Raw genomic sequence first — 20,190 nt, forward strand, 5'->3', positions numbered from 1 at the left:
TCGCGGGGGCGGGCAGGGCAGTGCCCGGCCAGTGCTGAGAGTGGACCTGTCTTAAGAGGGCAGGACAAGCACGTGTCTAATTTGCTTTAGAAATACAGGCAAGTTGTTTTGTTTTTTTAATCCTCACCCAAGGATATTTTTTTCCATTGATTTTTAGAGAGAGTGGAAGGGAGGGTGGGAAGGGGGAGAGAGAGACACACAGACTGGGGCCAGGGAAGGAACCTGCAACCCCGGTATGTGCTTTTGACCAGGAATCGAACCCCTGCAGCTCAGTGTAGTCTGTATTTTCCCGCTGTTTGTCTGCACACACTGCATTCTCACGCAAAGCAGAGGAAGTGGGATGGATGCTTCTGCACTCTGCCTTCCTCTCCTGACCCTGCAACGCAGGCATTTCCCCGTCTCACTCTCACGTGGATCTGCCGCATTCTCTTTAATGGCTGTTTATTAACCGCCCTATGGATACACTCTGTTTATTCAGAGTATAGACTTTCTTGAGGCCCAGTGCAAGTGCCCTCTTCCTCCGGGAAGTCTTCCTTGATTCCTGCAGCACAACATGGCCACTTTCTGCTTCAAACTCTTAGATCCTGTCCCTTTCTCAGGTGCGGTATTGGTCAGGGTAAAGCGACGCTGCTGTAACAAAGAGCCCCTGTGATACAGAGAAGTAGAGAACAGAGGCGCTGTTTCCCATTGGGGATAGTTCTGCTTGGTGGGGCAGGTCTGCCCCTGCCAGTTACTTCAGGACCTTAGTTTCTTCCAAGTCATTGCTCTGCTGTCCCCTAGGGAGCCCTGTTGCCTCCATGGTTGGAACTGGGCCCCCCAGGAGCGTGGAGGAGGCCTGCCTGGTGTCTTCAGTCCTGACCTGGGGTCTCCACTCACAAGCCGTTGGCAAGAGCTTTGCATGACCGTGCCTACTGCCCAGGAGGCCAGTCACATTGCCAATTCACAAACGAGGAACTTGAGGCTCAGAGAGGTTGAGTAACTGGCCTAAGATCACACAGCGAGTAAGTTTGGTTGCTGAGATTTCAGTCTGTCTAGAGCCCTTGCTTTCACAGCTTGATGCAAGGAGACTATCACATGGTGTGTGCTGTAATAGGGTATTAATAGGGTATGTTCAAGGGGTGGTGGGAGGGCAGAGGAGGGCGTGACTGACTCAGCCTCGGGGAGGAGGCGGTGACCTTGAAGACTTAGAAACTGTGGGTAGTTAGGAGTAGCTATAGCGACTGCGTGGGAGTGTGAAAAATGGACCCAAACGACCGGCTCTGAAGGCCCCGCTTTGGGGCGCCAGGGAGCTTGGACTGGTGGAACCTCTCAGAGGTTCATCAGCAGGGGGGCGACATGGGGCACCAGGTTCCCCTTCAAGCATCCCTTAGGAGAGGGCTGCACACTGCACTCGCTGGCCGGGCTCGCTCAGGATCCCACAGGGCAACTTGCAGCCAGCTGTGTGAGATAGGATTTTAAGGCCGACTGCTGAGCCTCCCTGCCCCCCCCCCACAAATGACATGGCTTAAATGAGATGGAAACTTTCCTTCTTCTCTCACATGAAAGTCTGAGCCAGGCAGACACCTCAGCTCCACATTGGGGAGCTAGGATTCTTCTAGATGGTTGCTCTGCCACTCTCAAGACACTGCCCTGTTGCACTTGGTCCAAGGTAGACCACAGCCATGGCCAATTCCCACTGCCGAGGGAGGAGGGTGGGCGCTGGAGCCATGTGGCAGTCTATCACTCCTAACTGGGAAGGTTGGGGATTCACACGAGTCAGGGCTCAGGTTCTTGGGCAGCAGGAGATGGGGCGCTGCTCACACACGGCCACAGCAGACCTGCGGTCAGTGGCAGCACCCTTTGGGACGGCTAGTGCTCCCCCCTTCTCCACAGTCCCCGACACCACTGGCTCCACCACCGCACACTCACCTGAGCTCCCACATGGCCTCGAGGCACCTGCATTCTCAGCACCTCCTCAGGCAGGAGGCAGGCGCTGAGCCGGGCCCCAGTGCGGGGTGTGGCTGGAGGAGACAGCGGGAACTTGGCAGATTGGCCTAGAATTTGTGCTGAGAAACGCTCTTTCCTCCTCCATCCTGGTCAGTGCCGTTCCGACGGGTCCCTCTGCCTTCAGAACCCTCAGACCCTCCAGGAAACCATTTGGAGTGTGAGTGCGGGGTGTGTGTTTTCCAAGTGGCCATTTGGCCTGGGTGCAGGGCTGCCATCTATGGTGCTGGGAAACCCCCCCCCCCCCCAGCCCTGCCCGAGGCTTGGGCCTGCTCTGTGCTCCCCGAGAGGAGTGTGGGGGCCTCCTCTCAGCATGCTAACGAGCACGCAGGAGCTGGGGAGAGAAGCTGGCCTCCCAGAGGGGTGGGCTCCTGGGGGCTGAGCCCCGGGGGTTGCACCTCCATGCAGCAGCACTGCCATGTGGAAAAGCCTCTCCCAACACGTATGGCTCTTCCCCAGCCCGGCTCTGGCCAGCGCCTGGAGCCCCTGGACAGCCGGGCCCATGGGCCGCGGTTCCGTGCAGCATGGTCTCTGGGGGCCAGCCTCCCACTGATGCCAAGTCCCCACAGGCCCCTGTGCTCTGGGGTCAGGGTTTCTCACAGCTGACTCCGTCCTGAGTGGGGTTAGCTCCAAGCTGAGATGTCCCTTCTTTGGTTTCCATGGTGACAGACCCCTCTCCGATTTAGTGCTGGGGATTGAGCTGGCTGTGCGGAGGACCGAGGGAGGCTACACTGCACAGCGGGGCCCTCTGGCCGTCTGGCTGGCCCTGCCTCTACCTGGGCCCCCAGACCTGCCCGCTGCCTCCCGCTGGCCATGCGGACCCCTGCCTGCTGCCCCGCGGCCTGTCTGTGGGAGCCAACAGGCCCTGTGTGCGCAGGTGACAGGGACTCAGCACTTGCCAAAACATTTTTCTCAACAAAGTCATTTCTGTCCCACGGGGAACGCTGGTGCAGCAGCGAGGGTACGGCAGTTTCCCGGCCATGCTGCTCCCCGCGGTGAGCGGGCTGAGCAAGTCATTGTCCCCACCTCAGCTGCGAAACTGAGACTCAGGGAGGTGCCCTGACTGGCCTGGGTCCCAGCTGGGTGGGGTGCCCTGGGACCCAGTCCAAGCCCAGCGGCCCATGGTGGGCTGCCTGGTATGACTAAGATTGCCCTAACAGCAAAGCATCTGTTTACTCACTCAACGAATATACAGTGAGTGGCCAGATTATTATGATCTCTGAAAGCATAATAATCCGGCCACTCAGTGTGTGTGTGTGTGTGTGTGTGTGTGTGTGTGTGTGTGTTTGTGTGTGTGTGTATTTTAGAGGCCCGGTGCATGAATTCTTGCATGGGTGGGGTCCGGCCAGCCTGGCCAGGGGAAGGGGATATGGGCAGTTGGCCGGCCTGCCTGCAGGTCAAACTCCTGGTCGAGGGGACAATTTGCATATTAGCCTTTTATTATATAGGATATATATACACTGAGTGGCCAGATTATTATGTGTTCAGAGATCATAATAACCTGGCCACTCAGTGTACAATGAGCCTGAGCTCTGTGCGGGCCCTGCACAGGGAAGTTGTGTGACCAAGACAGAGAGAGTCCAATGTGGACACATGATGAGCACATGTGCACACACATCTGTTCCCTGTCGGGTGTGAGTGCTGCTGGGGCCAGTGCAGGAGGGTCAGGGGCAGGGGTGCAGGCTGGGGAGCTATCTCATAGTGGGGGCAGGATGGCCTCTTTGAGGGTGCAGGGCCGACGGATATCTGGGGGGAAAGCAAGCAGGTGCGAAGCTCTGAGCCCAGCTGGTGCTGGGGGCATGGGAGTAGCGTGGAACCTGGAGGACAGTGAGCGAGGGCAGGGGTGGGGCCGGGCAGGGGTAGGAGTGCACATCCTAGGGGGCCCCTGTGCCTGGGCCTGGCTGCGCACGGGAACCACCGGGGAAGTTAAAGTGCTGGTCCTGGGTCCCCTGCTGGGCATCCAGGTGACTCAGATGTGCAGCAAAGGTGGAGACCACCGTCCAGGGCCCTGCAGGCCACTGTGAGGGTGTGGGTTTTAGTCCAAGTGTGACATGAAGTAGTTGGATGGCAGGCAGAGGCGACACAATCTGACTTACTCTTCTAGGTCTCCCTGGTGGCTGGGCTGGGACCGATGAAGGGACAGAGAGAAGGCAGGGAGCCGTGAGGGCCGCTTAGGGGGCGGGGAGGGACAGCGATGGCTGGTGATGAGATCACCTTGGCCAGGATCCTCAAATGACCCCAAACTTCGAAGCTTAAAACCACATAAATGTATTGTCTTACAGTCCTGGAGGTCAGACACCTAACTTCAGGTATCCGCCGGGCGGGTTGCTTCAGGGAGAATCCCTGTCTTTACCTTTTCCCCTTTCTAGAGGCTGCCTACCTCCTTGGCTCCTGGCGCTTCCTTCAGCCTCTGGCTCCAACCTTCCTGTCTCCTTCAAGGACCCTTGTGATTACACTGGACCCACCTGGATAATCCAAGATGGTCTTCCCATCCAGGATCCTTAATTACGTCGGCCAAGTCTGTCTTGCCCTGTAGGGTAATGCATTCTCAGAGTCTGGGGATTAGGGCATGGGCATCTTTGGGGTCCTTGTTCAGCTGACCATAGTCAGGCTGCTCTCTGGAGGCGTGGAGGATGTGGGATGGGGCTGGGGACCCTCTTACTCCTTGGGCCCAGATACCCCTCAGCTTTTGTGCTCTTTCTTTACGTGCTGTGCCAGCTCCAAAGGCCAGTGTGTTGGTCCCACCCTTGTCCTGGAAGTGTCCTCCAGGTGGACAGAGGGACCCTCCAGGCCCACCTGGGTGGTTGCTGTAATTGCTCACTGCCCTAGCGACAGTGATGTCATCTTGCTCTCCAATTGGAGGGCTGGGTCAACCAGATCACCCACTCACTCCTATTTGACGGGTGTTTTCAGAATGTATTAGTTTCTTACTGCTGCTGTAACAAATCACCACAAATATGGGGGCTGAACAATACCAATCGATTATCTTACGGTTCTGGAGGTCCGAAGTGCGTACAGGGTCAGCCAGGTAAAATCTGGATTTGGCAGGCTGCGTTCCTTCCTGGGCCCCAGGGGACAATCTGCTTCTGCGTATTCTGATCAAGGCATGTGACTCCCTTGCTCACTTCAAAGCCAGCAGCAGCGCACCTCTGACCTTCGTCTGTGCTTCATCTCTCTGTGACCATGGCTGGGAAAGTTCCCTGCTTTGAAGGACTCATGACGACTTTGGAGTAATCCCAGATAATCTCCATGTCAAGATCTGCAACCTTTTCACGCCTGCCAAGTCCCTCTTGCTGTGGAAAGTAACATGTACAGGTCGTGAGGATTAAGGAGTGGACATCTTTGGGGCCACTTTCCTGCCTGCCACGCCCACTAACGGTAATAAAGATTGTGACGTCTCTCACACTGAGTATTTATACTTAGATTTTATATTTAGTAACTCACTGAATTCTCAGAGTGACCCTCTGAGGAAGGTTCTGTTATTATGCCCAGTTTATAGATGAGGAAACTGAGGCACAGAGAAGCGAAGTAATGTTATGGGTTGAATTGTGTTCCCCAGAATGCATATGTTGCCGTCCATGCGCAAGCTTGGGAATGGGTTCTGCCTTTTGCAGCCACACAGTCTCCAGGGACTTCCCAGGGGCCCAGCATAGGCCCTCACACCTCCCGGGCCTGAGGCCTGCTTGACCGGCCCTGCCCACTCCTCCAGCGTCCCCTCCCCCATGCCCCCTCCCGCTGTCCCAGGACCCACTCAGCCCCAGGCCCTCCCGTCTCCTCCTGCACCTCCAGCTCTCTCTGCACATTCCTGCCCCAGGACCTTTGCACCTGAGCCAGGCCACCACCTGTGGTTTACTCATTTGTTTACTGTCTGTCTCCTCTGCTGGAACTTCATGTCTTGTTCACCACTGACTCAGTGCTTTGAACAGTGTGTGACACATACTTGTTAACTGAATGCAAAAAAAAAAAAAGGTGCAAATGTGGAGAGTTAGATCTCCTGGAGGCCCCCTCTCAGTCTCCCCTCACAGCACCCTCCTCTTGCCTGTCAGCGCCCCGACCCAGTAGGTGACAGTCCTAAAGGCCCCTGAGTGTGGGTGCAGCCCGGGCTGCAGACTGCCTGGAGGTGGCGAGTGCTGCGGGGCAGCCCAGTTCCTCCCAGACCGACCTTGGCTCCCCTCTGAGCCAAAGCACTCCCTCCACTGGGCCTGTGTCTGTTCTTTCTCTTTCTGTTTTCCTGCAGCCCCTCAGGAGGGGACCAGGTTTAGAGGCCCAGGAGGGGCCCTGACCTCCTGTTGGAAAACAAGCCCGTTCTTGGGTAAGCTGGGGAGGAGACGTTTCACGTGAGGACGAGCTGTTGTGCTTGGTTTTGAACAATTCATTGTATTTATTAGCGGTACCATTATACAGTGTCCCTCGACATATTTCACGCTGCAAAGAGACGGCCCGCCACCAAGCTGCGCACCGCGGCTGACAGCATCGGTCTCGCATGCACACACGCTCGCCGCTCCCACACGCACACTCGCTGTTGTCAAGCGCGCAGACGTCAGGGGCTGGTGGGAGCAGCTCTGGGGATGGAGATCCAGGCTGGTGCTGGCTGCAGCTACCCTCTCCTCTCCGGAAGATGATTGTAAACAGCACATTATCTCTGCGAAGGGGAAGCGGCAGCACAAGCAGATGAGTCCAGGGTCCTAGTTGCCTCCGTGCCAACAGCAGAGACTGACCAGCAACTGGTGGGGGGTGGGAGTTCAGCAAACTTTCTTCTCCTCTCTTGCCTGCTGATGGAGGTGCTAATGAGTGCTGACCCACAGGGAGGGGGAAGCAAGAAGCCGGAATAACCCACTCCCTGAGCAACCAGCCCTGAACACTTGAGAATTAATTGACTTGTAATTGCAGTCAGCTCAGCCTAGCGATGCTGACGCTGGAAGTCAGAACAGCAGAAAAAGCGATAGGTTCTGGAGAGCGATAGGGCCCCGGATCTGGGACTGATGCGGCCAAGCGACCCGGGGGTTAGGGAAATTTTTCTGCTATAACATCAAACTGCAAGAGCAGAGGGCCAGCACACGGGGAGGCGGCAGGGAGGAGGCGGGGAGACACACATCCAGGGGGGAGCAGTCTTTCTTTCCAGACACTGAACAACGGCCAAACAGCCCCAGAAATGACGCCGTGAGGGCCCAGGGAGCCCAGGCAGCCGCTTGCCCTGAGAGTCACTGGTTTTATTCAAGCTTTGTGTGACGCTGGCTTAAAAAGTAGATTTTGTTTCCCCTTGGGCAACAGTCTGGAGGGGGAATCGAGCACACACATCTGCCTGCGTCATCGGTTAGGCCCATGCATATGCTGACTGGCAGGGTGAGCTGTGGATGGTGGCAGGCGACCTGCCGACTCCGACCATCTCTGTGCGATTATCCGCTGTGGCATTGTCCCGAGGAGACGCCCCGTTCCAGGCTGGGGTCCTTCCTGCCACTCAGCAAGGCCCCAGGCCTTCATCCTCTGCAGTGGCCTGACGTTGGGTCACACAGTTTGTGCAAATGTGAGCAAGCAAGGGTGTGGTCTGTGCCGGCAGACAGACCCTTGGTTGAATTTGCCTCCTACACGTGCGTGCTGCCAGATCTCGGGCAGTGTCTCCATTCTTCTGGACCTCTGGCTCTTCACATAAGATGAGGAAGCTAGTCATTGTGGTTCTGACTGCTTCCCATTCTCCACGTGCTCCCTGCATGTCCCAGCCTCATGGCCAATCCGACTGCAAAGGAAGCTGGGACATGCAGGGAGCTCAGGGGGTATGTGTGGGAGTGATGTATGTCTCCTCCGGGCTGAGTATACAGCAGGCCCCGTCCATACTTTCTCTCCCTCATCTGTGGTGCACGGATGTGGTGCACCATGAAGGAGGCCGGGCCACCGAGTCACCGCGTGGATGGGAGTCATGTACTGTGTTTTCCCGAAAATAAGACAGTGTCTTATATTAATTTTTGCCCCCAAAGACATGCTAGGTCTTATTTTCAGGGTATGTCTTATTTTTCCATGAAGAAGAATACGGTACACATTTATTGTTAAATGAAAATAAAGGAAATTTATTACCTGTATATGGTACGGTAGTACGGTAGTTGTCAACACAAACCAGACAAACTGTGAATCCTACAGTATCAAGAATTTACTCATTTATTCAATGACAATCATGTCATCATCTTCTGGAACATCATCATAACAATCCAATTCCTGAATTTCCTGGTGAATTTCTTGTGACTCCATTTCCTTCAGAATCAGTGGACCAAATCTCTCATGTTTAGCAATAGCACTGTCTTTAAATGAGTACTTCTTGTCAAGGTAGCCTGCTCGCAGTGCATTTGCAATGCAACTGTCAGTGATTTTCTCCCATGAATTCTTCACCCAAGTCACAACTTCTTGCAGTTTAGGTTTCACAAAGTTTCCACGCTGATTTCTCTCTATTCTATTTTCAATGTAGTCATTAATTTCCATGCGCAAATTGTCTTTGAATGGCTTGTTTATTGCAATATCAAGAGTCTGGAGATAGGCCGTCATTCCTGCAGGAATCATTATCTGATCTATTTTTCTTTCGTGAAGAAATGTCTTCATGTCTTTAGCGTGGTGAGTGCTGGCTGCATCCCAGACTAGCAGACCTCTTTGGCTCCCTCGCATAACAAGCGGCAACATTAAATCGACCCACTTCCTTATAACTGCTTGTGTGGCCCAGGCTTTTTCAGTTTCAGGAACAAAAACGCCCAAAACACGTTCAATCTTTTCCTTCTTGCCCTTAGAAATGATTAAAGGTGGGATTTTAGTGCCATCCAGACGAATTGCCAAAATACAGGAAACACGTGCACTTTCGTAAGCAGTGGAGGGAATGTATGCTAAGGAGGCACCCCGCTGTTCAATTGTTGTTTGAGATGATTGGCCCATAAACACTGCAGTTTCATCCATAGCAATCATGTTGGAAAGATTGTATTTAGAGAAGTCAGCATCATCAATAAAGGACTTGAATGCAAGTGCTCGCTTAATAACTTGAGTATCTTCCAACCTAAACAATGTTGTAGATCTTCTTAAAGACAGTTCACTTCGCTGAAGGAAATTATCCAGCCAGTGTTGTGATGCTTTGAAGTCTTCGGGGGCTATGTCAAACTGTGGTGCCATTGCAAGGGCAAATTCTTGAATCTGAGCCCTATTCACAACCAAAGCCTTTGCTCTCCTGTCAACAACCCATTCACAGATCAGGTCTTCCAGCTCGGAAAATAATGGTTGCCGACCTGATCCACACTTGCGCTTTTTAGCATTTCCCTTGTCCACTTGTTCAATACTCTGGTTACCATACTCTGCTTGCCATTTTTGGACCAATCGGATACTCAACATCTTCTCTTTGCAGAAAGCAGTAAGATTTTGGCCTCAAGAGTCTTCCACGATTCCTTTCTTATACTCCATGGAGTAGCTTTTTCTTTTTGCGCTCATTTCTAGGGGTAAAAAAAAAAGGAATTGGGGTACAAGGTGGGGGGAGGGGGATCACTCAAAATGACACAGGGGGGATCAGAGGGGGGAATCAAAATGGCACAGGAGAATCAGAGGGGGAATTACCATTTTAGTAACCCCTTTTGATCCTCCTGTGTCATTTTGATAGCCCCCTCTGATCCTCCTGTGTCATTTTGATTGCCCCCTCTGATCCTCCTGTGTCATTTTAAGAGATCCCCCTCCCGCCACCCCTGTGCCACTGAACACCTTCACCAGACATCCCCCCTACCCCTTTATGAGACATTTACCCCCTGGGGCCTGCCTGGGGACTGTCACTGGGCTTGCTGGGGCCTGGATCTGGGCTGGAGCAGGGTCTGCCACTGACTGAGAACCTTCAGTCATCATGAAGGCGGCTGCGAGCATCAGGTAGTGTCACCAGAGACAGACCAGCACTCACCACCTTCGCCGCGTCCCGTCCGCTCTAATCCTCCTGTTCTTCTACACGCATCTGCGAAAGTCTCCTCCTCTCTCCCACCCCGCGCTCACCGCTCACTCCGACCTCCGCTCCGCCTCCACACAGCAGTGACGTCAGGACTCTGCGTAACGTCACTGGTTGCTAGACACCAGTCGGGGCGGCCCTAGTGACCAGTTTACGGTAAATTAATTTTCATTCTGAGACAGAGCCTGGGGGCCTTATTTTCGGGGAATGCCTTATATTTCACTCAGAAGGAAACCTGTAAGTAGGTCTTATTTCGGAGGATGTCTTATTTTCGGGGAAACACCGTAGGAGAAATAAGCCTTTACAATTTTGAAGTGTTTGTAACAGGAGCTAGTATTAACTACCCCACAGAACACAGTAGTCCTCCTTTGAGAGTTATTGTGAAAAGTTAAATTAGGGAGGCAGAGCTGATGAGCTAAGCAAAGTGCTTGGCATATGGAAAATATTTAATAAATATTAGGTGTGCTTTTTAATTTATCCACTCAACAAATACTTATTGAGCTCCTATCATGTGCCAGACATGTGAATTAAAACAACAACAATAACAGATCCATAAAGTCATATTTGGAATTCAAAAATTGTATAGTGCTTTCCACATTAAAATAGAAAGGGCTCAGTATATCATTCTGTCAGTGTTTGCTACTCGTGCGAGGAGACGGGCATCATGCTGAAGGGTGGGGCTGTTGTGGTCGAGTAAGTCAGTGTCACTCTTAAGTTGCTTGCAGGCTGCTGGAGGGCACATGTAGGCAAATAGTTCAAGTGCTGAATGACAAGTCTCATTTATCACTAATCCTGCTTGGGGAAACCAGGGGGCTTCCTGGAGGAGGGGCTTTGAGGTCAGCTATGAAGGTTTGGGTAGGAACTGGGCAGGGAGAAAGCATTTCGGGCTGAGGGACGGGTACACCAGCGTAAGGTCTTGTGCTTGATGAGATGTGACGAGTGCTTCGGTGGCTGGAGCCCAGCGTTTCTGCGGTAGGCAGAGCAGTGCACCGCCCCGTACGTCCGCACCACGGTCCCTGCCACCCGCGGACATGCCGCCTGCACGGGGAAAGGGATTTTCAGAGGTGATTCCATTAGGATTTTGAGATGGGGAGATCATCTGATTCTCCTGGGGGGCCCACCTGAATCACACAAGTCCTTCGAAGTGGAGACTCTTCCCCAAGTCAGAAAGGGAGCCGTGCCAATGAAGGAAGAGATTCCACACGGTGACTTTGGGGGCAGGAGTGTGGGCGGCCACAGGAAGCCGGGGAAGGCAAGGGGACGGAGTCTCCCCTGGCGCCTCCACAAAGGAGCGCAACCCTGCCAACACCTTGATGTTTGCCCACTGGCACATGTGGGGGTTCTGACCTGTAGAATTGTAAGAAAAAGAACTGTATTGCATAAGCCATTAAGCTTGTGGTACTTTGTTATAGCAGCAACTGAAAGCTAATGCAGTGTCTGGCGGAGCATGCTAGGGGGCCACGCTGGGCCGAAGAGGGTGGAGTTGTTCAGATTTATTCTCTGTGAGCAGTGGGTCGCAAGCTTCAGCGGGGCACCCACATTTTCACGGAATATTGACATTCTGCATTCTGTAGTAACATTAATTAATGCTAACATTCCGTGTTCATACTTGGCGAGAGCTGCCTTGCTTGTGTTGATGGGTCTGAGTTTTCCATACATTGAATGCATATTTCTTATATAATTAATGGAAATGTAGGCTCTTTCTAGTCCTTTGCTATTAAAACAACGCTGCAGTGACTTATCTTGATCCCGTGTTACTTTGTATACGTGTGAATATGTCTGTAAGATGAATTCCAAGAAGTGAAATTGCTGGGTCACAGAGACTATAGATCTTTAGGAGTCTGCTCTTTAAATAATGTTTGAAGGCGTGGTGATTCTGCAAGAACTGAAATTAAGTAGAAATTCCTGAGCTGAATTCAGAGCTGGCTCTACCAACATCCTGGCATCTGACAGTGCGAGAGGCAAGGAGGCCAGGGGAAGAGGCTGAGGCCATGGATGAGAGTGTGTGAGTGTGTGTGTGTGTGAGTGTGGTGGGGGAGGGGTAGAGAGATGTGTAGGACTGGCCTGGCACGGTGAGTGTAAGTTGATTTTCTTTTTCTTTTTTTTAAAATCAGCTTGGTAAATTCCTGAGACAGGAGAGGCTCTTGCTCTGCAGCGCTGGGTCAGAGAGCCATGCTGGGGCCTGGGTGCTCCCGACAGGCGCAGGCCTGCGTTTAACCCCCCTGTCTTCTGCCTGGTCGCTTGACCTTTGTGATTTGAGGGGGAAGGGCAGAGGAATGTCACTGCTGGCTTTAAGCAGAGTAACCCCGTGGTAGCCGCCTCCTGAGCAAGATAGGACTGGGCCTCCGGATCGCTGACGCTCCTGTGGTCTTTGCAAAGTCAGGCGTCACAGCCACCATATCCCAACATTCTGAATATGTGGATACTGAAAAGTACTTGGTGCTTTCGGTGTGAATTCTCCATTCTTGAGTTTATTTGGATTCTTCTCCGGGCGAGCTGGGTTTCAGTGGCGGCTAGCTTTTCCAAGAATGGCTCTCACATCGGAGAACGTCGGCCGCTGCCTTTAGAACTGAAGGCACATCTCACTCTCTCTCCCCACACCCCTCCCCCTCCCTCCCCAGGAAGCAGCCGCGCCTGCATTTCTGCGTCCTTCCTCCTGAGGATGGGGTGGGTGCTGCTTGGGCAGCCTGGTGGCCCCTGAGGATGGGACATCGTGGAGGGTCAGAGAGGGCCATCACTCAGAGTGAGAAACGCTGGCTGCCAATTTCGGGGCAGCCGAACACAGGACTATCCGTCTCCCCTCCCGTGTTTGGGGTATCTGTTACTCTCCAAATGTCCGTGGCCGCTGTGCTGGGCCACACAGGCCTCGCTGCAGGATGCCAGCAGATGTCACTCATACGAACAGGACGCGAGCGGCGCTGCCCGCGCTGTGCTGCGTGGCGCGGCCTGGCCGGCTCTCCGCCTGGAGTGGGCCTCGGAGCCGAGGGTTCCTTGTCCCAGCGTCCCCTCCCTCGGTCATTCTCCCGTCACTTTTCTGAATTTGTTCTTAGCACATGCCCTGTTCCACTAAGACTTTTTTTGTGTTGCTCTATATTGGCTCAGCGTTACATAAATGACGTAAGGGGAAGCTTTACATTACAACCGGACGTAGAAAACCAGCACGACTTGGCGGAAACAGAAGGAAGATGCATCCCACTGTCCCTTTGTGTGTGTGTGAAACAGTCCTAGCGGGATGCTTTCGCCGCTCCTCTTTCTCTCTCTTTTTAAATAAGATGAACAATGTTAACAAAACCAAAACTCTCTCCTGGAAGTAGATGAAAAGTCGGAAGGGAGTCGGGAAGGGAGAATCGCTCCCCTTGGCGGGATCCGGTGTCCTTTAGCGCCAAGCCCCGCGGGGACCGCCTGGGGGACGTGTGAGGAAACACGGGCCAGTCTGGTACCCCTGGCTGCTGGCGTCTTTTGGCAGCACCAGCACGTGGTGGTACAAGCCTTCCTTATGCTCGTCCCCAGGGAGGGTGGTGCCGCCCGAGGGGCCTTTCTGAGCTGGCTCTCCCCTGGCTGTAGACAGAGTCCTGCTCCTGGGACCAGTGGGTTCACTCTGTGCCTCAGAGTCAAGCAGAATGAGCTGGATCCTTCCTGTAAGTCCCATCCCTCCAAACAGGGCTGACGGTGGGGGCTCTGGAGTTAGAGTGCCGGGGGAATCCTGGTCCACCACTTCATCTCTGTGCCGTTGGGCCTCAGTTTCTCCATCTGATAAATGGGAATGAAATAGTGCCTCTTCCATATGGTTGTTATGGGAATTAGGCAGGTGAGTGCATGTGGAGGTTTAGAACAGTGCCTGGCACATAGTAGGTGCTCGGTAAGCATTAGCTGTTAGTATTTTCTGTAGCCACGGCGTGCGGGGCCCTTGTGCTTCCAGACTTCCTCTGGGTTAGAAGGCAGGGGACTCAGGTTCCAGTTTTAGCTCAATATCTGACATGTGATGAGAACTTAAGCAACTCATGAGCCCTCCCCGGGGCTTGGTTTCACACCTGGAGACTGAGGATGGTGGGCTCCGTGGTCCCTAAGCCCCTCCTCCCACCTCTAGTTGACAATTCTGTGCCGAAGGGGAGGAGAGGGGGAGCCAGGGCCCAGCTCTCCCCAGTGTGCCACCGAAAAACCACCACAGCTCCCTCTCTCTCTCAGTTCTCCTTCAAAACATACTTGTGGGGCGTGAGCAAGGACAACGCAGGGAGGACTCGTGCTGGGATCCGAAAAGGGCGGAATGAGGCTGGGGCATCGGGAGCACCAGGGTTGCCTTGCTTTAACGACCTGACAGATGGGATGACAGTAAAGCCTGCACACTGCCCTCTATTTACCAGGCTCCCTTGAAAGCTGGAGACGATGATGGCTGTGAACACTTACCGAGGCCTTGTCAGGCACCAGCTGTCTCACATGGATGATTTCATTTGGCCCCCAACTGTGTATAAGGTAACACCAGCTGCTGTAACGAACGAACCCGGAGGTACCAGTGGATCAAGACAGTCGCCATTTATTTATTGCTCATGTATTGCTTCAGTTCAGGTGATCCGGGGGTGACAGCTCTCCTCTACGCAATGACTCGGGGACCAGGCAACTTCCGTACCGTGCCTCCACATGTCTTAGCTCCTCGGGGTCCTCTGCGTTTGGGCGGCACACCCGCGGTGCAAAAGCCCTCCCCAGGCAGTGACACACATCACCCACACTCACATTCTAGGGGCAAGAACCAGTCACATGACCCCACCAGGAAGCAGCGGATGCTGGGAAGTATTGTGCCTGGCTGGGCAGCCACTTCCTAGCCGTAACTCCACACTACCGAAGGAGTGGTGCCTTTTATGGAGGATAGCTAGCTGTTTCTGCCACATCTTATGTGATGGAGATGACAATTACACCCACTTTACAGATGAGGAAACTGAGACCTAGACAGTCTGGCCTATAAGGGGTCAGAAAGTTTGTAAGTGGCAAAGCTAGGACTTGAACTCAAAACTTTGTGAGTTCAGAGCTCTTACATTTAACCACTCTGGTGTTAATTTTAAATAGGCATTTAAGATTCTTCCAGCTGAAAAATTCTGCAGAACAAATTCTTCCCTTCGGTTTGCCCACAGTGCCCCAAATGCCCACGCAAGGTGCGTCTTGGGGCCTCAACGACCGTCACAATGCCAGGTGGCATCTTAGTCTCCGCTATTTCCTCCGCTTGGACAAACGATTACCCCCAGGAAGACAACCCACATTTTGGACTTCTGCCAGAAATCAAGGCATGGTACCATCTGTAAGAGATAAATAAATCAAAATATCATCAGCAGATAAGTGTGTGCCATCTGCTGCCCTGGCAGTTGAACTGGCAGAGGCCTCGGGAGAATTCCAAGGAGGCACTTGCCAGACCCCACCGCCAGCCTGCGTGGTGCGGGAGGAGCCGCACACAGGGTCTGCTGGCATCTGGCATTTTCCTGGGCTCACGGCTCCGGGGCTGAATTCCTTGAATCTGGCCAGAGAAGGTGGGTGAACTTTTGCCCTTGCCACACAGTTAAACTAGTTTCTCATTGGCCGCATTTGTTGGGGGGCCAGGACCAGCGAGCCTCTGCCCTCCTAGCAAGTTGGAAGCACCGACGACAGGGAAAACTAGCCACGCGCCCACCAAGAGGTGGGACTCTGTGGACTCTGGGTCTCAGAACCAGCCTTGTGGGCCCCGGCGGCTGGGCATCACGCAATGCGGCCACGTTCCGATGGCCGACGTCTCCTGCCGCGTGGGGATTCCTCTTCGGAGAGCACCTGAGACTTGCGTTAGTAAGCATGGATTTTTCTAGAACCTGCTTACTCTGCCAGGATGCGGGGCAGAGTAGTGGCCAAGTGCAAAGGCTCCGTGCTGGACCGTTTCCATGGGAATCCTGTCTTCACCACGGGCGTGTGACCTCAGACAAGTCCCTGGGTTTCCCAGCCTCAGTTTCTCCATCTGGAGTGTGTGAAGCACTGGGTGCTGGCACGAGGCACGTGCAGACACGGCATGCTGGCAAAGGCTACTCGTGGGCCAGCTGGTGAGGCAGCGCCACCACCTCTCTCCTCCCCAGTCCTCACGGCAAGTCTCCCGACGCCCTCTCCTCCCCCAGCTCCACACAAACCTCCTCAACACCATCTGCTGGGGGATGGGATTAAGTCACGATCCCCGGAGCTGGCATCTGGGGACCCAGCCAAGTATGCTGGGCTCCCAGGCCCCCCCCTCCCGCTGCCTGTCTTCCTGCTTCCACACCTGGGCTCCGGTGTGTTTTTGCCAAGGGCAACTTGACCGGCCCTCAGCACTCCACACCCCTTCTGCCAGCCTGGGCATCTTCTCCGGCCGCCTCCCTGCTGGTTCCCGCCACCTGTGCAGCCCAGGTGCACACACCGCTCCTGCTCAGCCTGGGAGGAGGAGTACGATGTGTCTCTACCCCAGGGTCCAGGGAAGGGGTCAAAATAGCTTATCCCTGGACCCAAGCACGGGGTGGGCGTTTTTCTCGCGCTTTTTTCTGCTTCATCCTCTCGCAAGCCTGGAAGGCCAGGTACTCAATGACTGGCGTCTGGCAGGTGTGGGAAGGCTCAGGGGGTGGGCGGCGGCAGAGGAGGGACTGGCATGCAGGCCTCGGGGCTTTGGAGCACCCCCTGCGGGAGGCATGTGGGAGCTGTGCTGGTGACAGAGGGTGTGGGAGGCGGCACACCAGCCTGCTCCCGCGCAGATGTTGCCTGATTTAACCCTGACGGAAGACGGAAGACGTCTTCTTCATACCCATCACCTCATTTAGCCCTCAAGCAGCCCCACGAGGCAGATGATCATCCTTCACTGGCAAAACCCCAACCAAACACAAACTGTTGCTTACACGCAGCCCACAGCGAGCAGTGCAGGGCGGGTAGCAGGCTTTTCTCAGGGAGCACTCCTGCCCACCTGCCCTGGCTGCCTCCGCACACAGGTTCTTTCTCACGTAGCCGGACCTGCAGGAGGCACTGGGCTGAGTCCTGGAATCAGGCCTGAGCAGGGGGGGGGGGGGGGGGGGGGCTCCGGGTGGATTCCTTGTCTCCCCAGGGCCTGTGCCAGGTGCTCCTCTTGGTGGGACATCCTTGTGCCCGCTGACAGGCTCCGCTGCTGTGACGAGGGCAGCTTCTGAGCCGCCCACCCCACCTTGGCTCGGCCGGGCCCCCGAAGACAGTGGGTGGGTCAGAGGGGCCCGCAGCCAGGCCAGGTTCACGGCCTCTTGGGCTGTGTGTTTTATTCCCACGCTGCAGAAAGCCCGCAACAGCCCCAAAGGTGATGGATGCCCAGGGCCTAGGAATAGATGACTTCGCACTTGTGTTTCCTGAGCAGCAGCAAACCCTTCAGAAAGATGTTTAGATACAATTTGTGGGATTTGTTTCAAAGCAGCCCATGGTGGTGAGGACAGGAGTTTAGACGAGACAAGGCTGGCCATGGGGTGACAGTTGGAGGCTGGGAGTGAGGCCATGGGGTGACAGTTGGAGGCTGGGAGTGAGGCCATGGGGCTCGTCACACTAGTGTCTGCTTTTGCAAAAAAAAAAAAATGGAAATTTCAGTCATAAAACGTGTTAAAAAGATTTTGCAGAGACACTTTATGTGCCTGAGTCCAAGCTGGTCTGGCCGCGGAATGGCCTGGCCTCCGCCCCCCTCGGACAGGCCAGGCCCTGAGGATGGAAAGAGCTTTGGAGAAACACAGACCCGGTCCAGTCCCCATCCCACCGCTTCTGGGCCGTGGAACCTTGGGCGCGTTGCTCTGCATGTGCGGGCCTCAGTTACTCCGTCTGCACAGTGGGGATGGACACTGACCTCGCACACTGCTGTGTGCCACGCCCTCAGCACGGCGCTTGCTGGACTCTCCGTGGGTCCCCGGGTCCCCGCTCCTAGGCCATGTGACAGCTCTAGCTCCCACCTGCTGGGGGCCAAGCCAGCGGGCCACGCTGTGCCCGAGGTAGATGTGACAATATGATGGGAAATATTGCCAAAAAAACACGGAAATTCAGAGCAAAGAGGCATTCCTTTGGCACAGGGCAGGCGGTGGTGCACAGAGCGGGCTTCGTGGCGGGGGTGGGCGGGCTTTGAGCTGCGGCTTGGAGGCTGGGCTGGCTCAGACCGGGAGAGATGGAGGAGAGATGTTGAGATTGGGAGGTGGGAAAGGCAGGGGGGCCCGTCTGAACTAGCGCATGAAGGAAGCAACAGGAAAGGGGGGGAGAGGGCGGCATTCAGGTGTCATGTCTGGGGTGACCGCCAGGCCTCCCAGGGCTCTGCCCGGCAGGTGTGAGGCTGGGGATGAGTGGGCTGCCCTGGGCTCGCCCCCTCCCCTGGACAGTGAGGACGCCCCCTGTGCTGTCTCTGCCCGTGGCTGGGCCCTGAGCTGCCCCAGGGCTGCCGTCCACGCTCACCTTTGCCCACAGGTGCAGGGCCATACTTTCAGGGATCTGCAGAGTACGCCCTTTGGTGTGATGTTGATGAAGGCAGTTTATGAAACGCTCTTCGTGTTTCTCAGCCCACAGCCGTATCCAGAGCACCTGCTCCCGTTCCTGACTTGGAGGACACCAGCAGGGATGAGAGCTGGTCACGAAGCCTGTGTGTTGGCGCAAACACGCGGCCTCCCAGTTGCGGGGACGCTGTCGGTCGGGTGCCATTTAGAAGAGCCAGGGACGCCCTTCTTTGGAGCTAAAGTTCCAAGCGGCTGATGCACTTAAATATTAGGACGGAGGTTCTACAAGGGCAGGGACTTGCCTGCTGGTTCCCTGCTGAACCTCAGAACCTAGAGCAGAGCCTGGCATGCAGCCGATGCTCCATAAACGTGGTTGAGTGCAATTGCATTAATAACACATTCTATGAAGGAGACAAGAAAGCAGGGTGGGGTGTGAGGCAATGGGTGAGGAGGGGCGGAGGCAGCCTTGGGTGGGGTGGGATGCTGGCTGTTCCCCATTAGCCTCCACCCCTCTGTGCCGTGGGAGCCTGCCCTGCGCAGAAGGAATGGCCCGGACTCCTGCACCCTCTGCCTTCTCCTTGGTTGTGGCTGGTGAGAGGCACCAGCAGGAAATCAGGGGAAGGAGAGAAAGGTTGGGGTGTTTCTCCCCTCCCCTGCCTCATTCTCTCCCTGTTGAGGTTTGATAGTAACTGCATGGCTCTAAAAGTGTGGTCCCAGCCTGGCCGGTGTGGCTCAGTGGTTGAGCATCAACCCAGGAACCAGGAGGTCATGGTTCGATTCCTGGTTAGAGCACATGCCCGGGGTTGTGGGCTTGATCCCCAGTGTGGGGTGTGCAGGAGGCAGCTGGTTGATAATTCTCTCTCATTATTGATGTTCCTATCTCTTTCTCCCTCTCTCTTCCTCTCTGAAATCAATAAAAATATGTATTTAAAAAAATAAATAAAATACAAGTGTGGTCCCAGCACAGCAGCATCAGCCGCCCGGGAACCTGTTAGACATGCAGAGTCTCGGGCCCCACCCCAGAATTTCTGGTTCCGGTGCTGCTTCCCTGGGGCGAAGCTCCTCCTTCGCGGCCCCACCTCTCTCGCAGGCCCTTTCCCTCCCTTGCCCCTTCTGGATGGGGAGGTGCGGGCCGCCACGCTGCTGGCTCCTCACCCGCCCACACACCTATGAACAGTCCTTCGCCCGCGGTCGGCTGGGAGGGCCTTCCAGGTGCCGCCTGTTTCCTGCCGGGACCCTGATGTGCAGATGGCCTGGCTACACAGGGCACACCCTCGCCAGGCCTGCCGGTCCCGGAGGCTGGCCTCAGCCCCCGCTGGCCGCTGCGAGCTCTTGAGTTGGTCACCTTTGCGTTGGGCTGGGTTCCAGGTCCCATCTGCTGGCCTCCAGCCTCGGGGCCAGGTGCCAGGTGCCAGGTGCCAGGGGAGGACCCCGTGCAGACGTTTTCCTTGAGGCCATGGTGGGTGTAAACATGCCCTTCACTCTTATAGGCAAGGGATGTCCTGATACCTATTTCTCTGGTCACATGATCCAGGGCTGAGGCTCCCTGCTGATGGTCTCCTAGTCCCATGGGGGCTGTGGGACCCTCATTGAGTGCAGGATTTTTGCAGAACATGTGACCTTTGACCCCAACATCCAGCTTTCCCAGGCCATTTTCCTGGAAGGCACTGACATCTTCGGGGGCTGTGGAGGCCCTGCTGCTCAGAGATCCCCAAACATTCACCACCCCACGAGGTCTGCGGGCTCCACCTCCTCCCGTGCACACTTCTTCCTCTGCTCCTCCCTGCAGTGGGGCAGCGTTGCCTC

At 55.1% G+C, this 20,190-nt stretch overlaps 1 protein-coding gene across 3 annotated transcripts in view; it reads left to right on the top strand.

Moving 5' to 3' along the window:
* Nucleotides 1-20,190, top strand: part of GSG1L (GSG1 like) — a 200,358-nt gene that overhangs the window by 39,359 nt on the left and 140,809 nt on the right. The window contains exon 1 of one of the 3 annotated variants that reach the window (XM_080682041.1): nt 14,323-14,401. The exons of the other annotated variants lie outside the window; for them this stretch is intronic. The gene's annotated coding sequence lies outside the window, so the exon portion shown is untranslated. Of the gene's footprint in view, nt 1-14,322; nt 14,402-20,190 lie in introns of those variants that run through there. 3 annotated transcript variants of the gene reach the window in all.

The sequence above is a fragment of the Plecotus auritus genome, assembly GCF_963455305.1.
Source record: "Plecotus auritus genome assembly, chromosome: 7".
NCBI lineage: Eukaryota > Metazoa > Chordata > Mammalia > Chiroptera > Vespertilionidae > Plecotus > Plecotus auritus.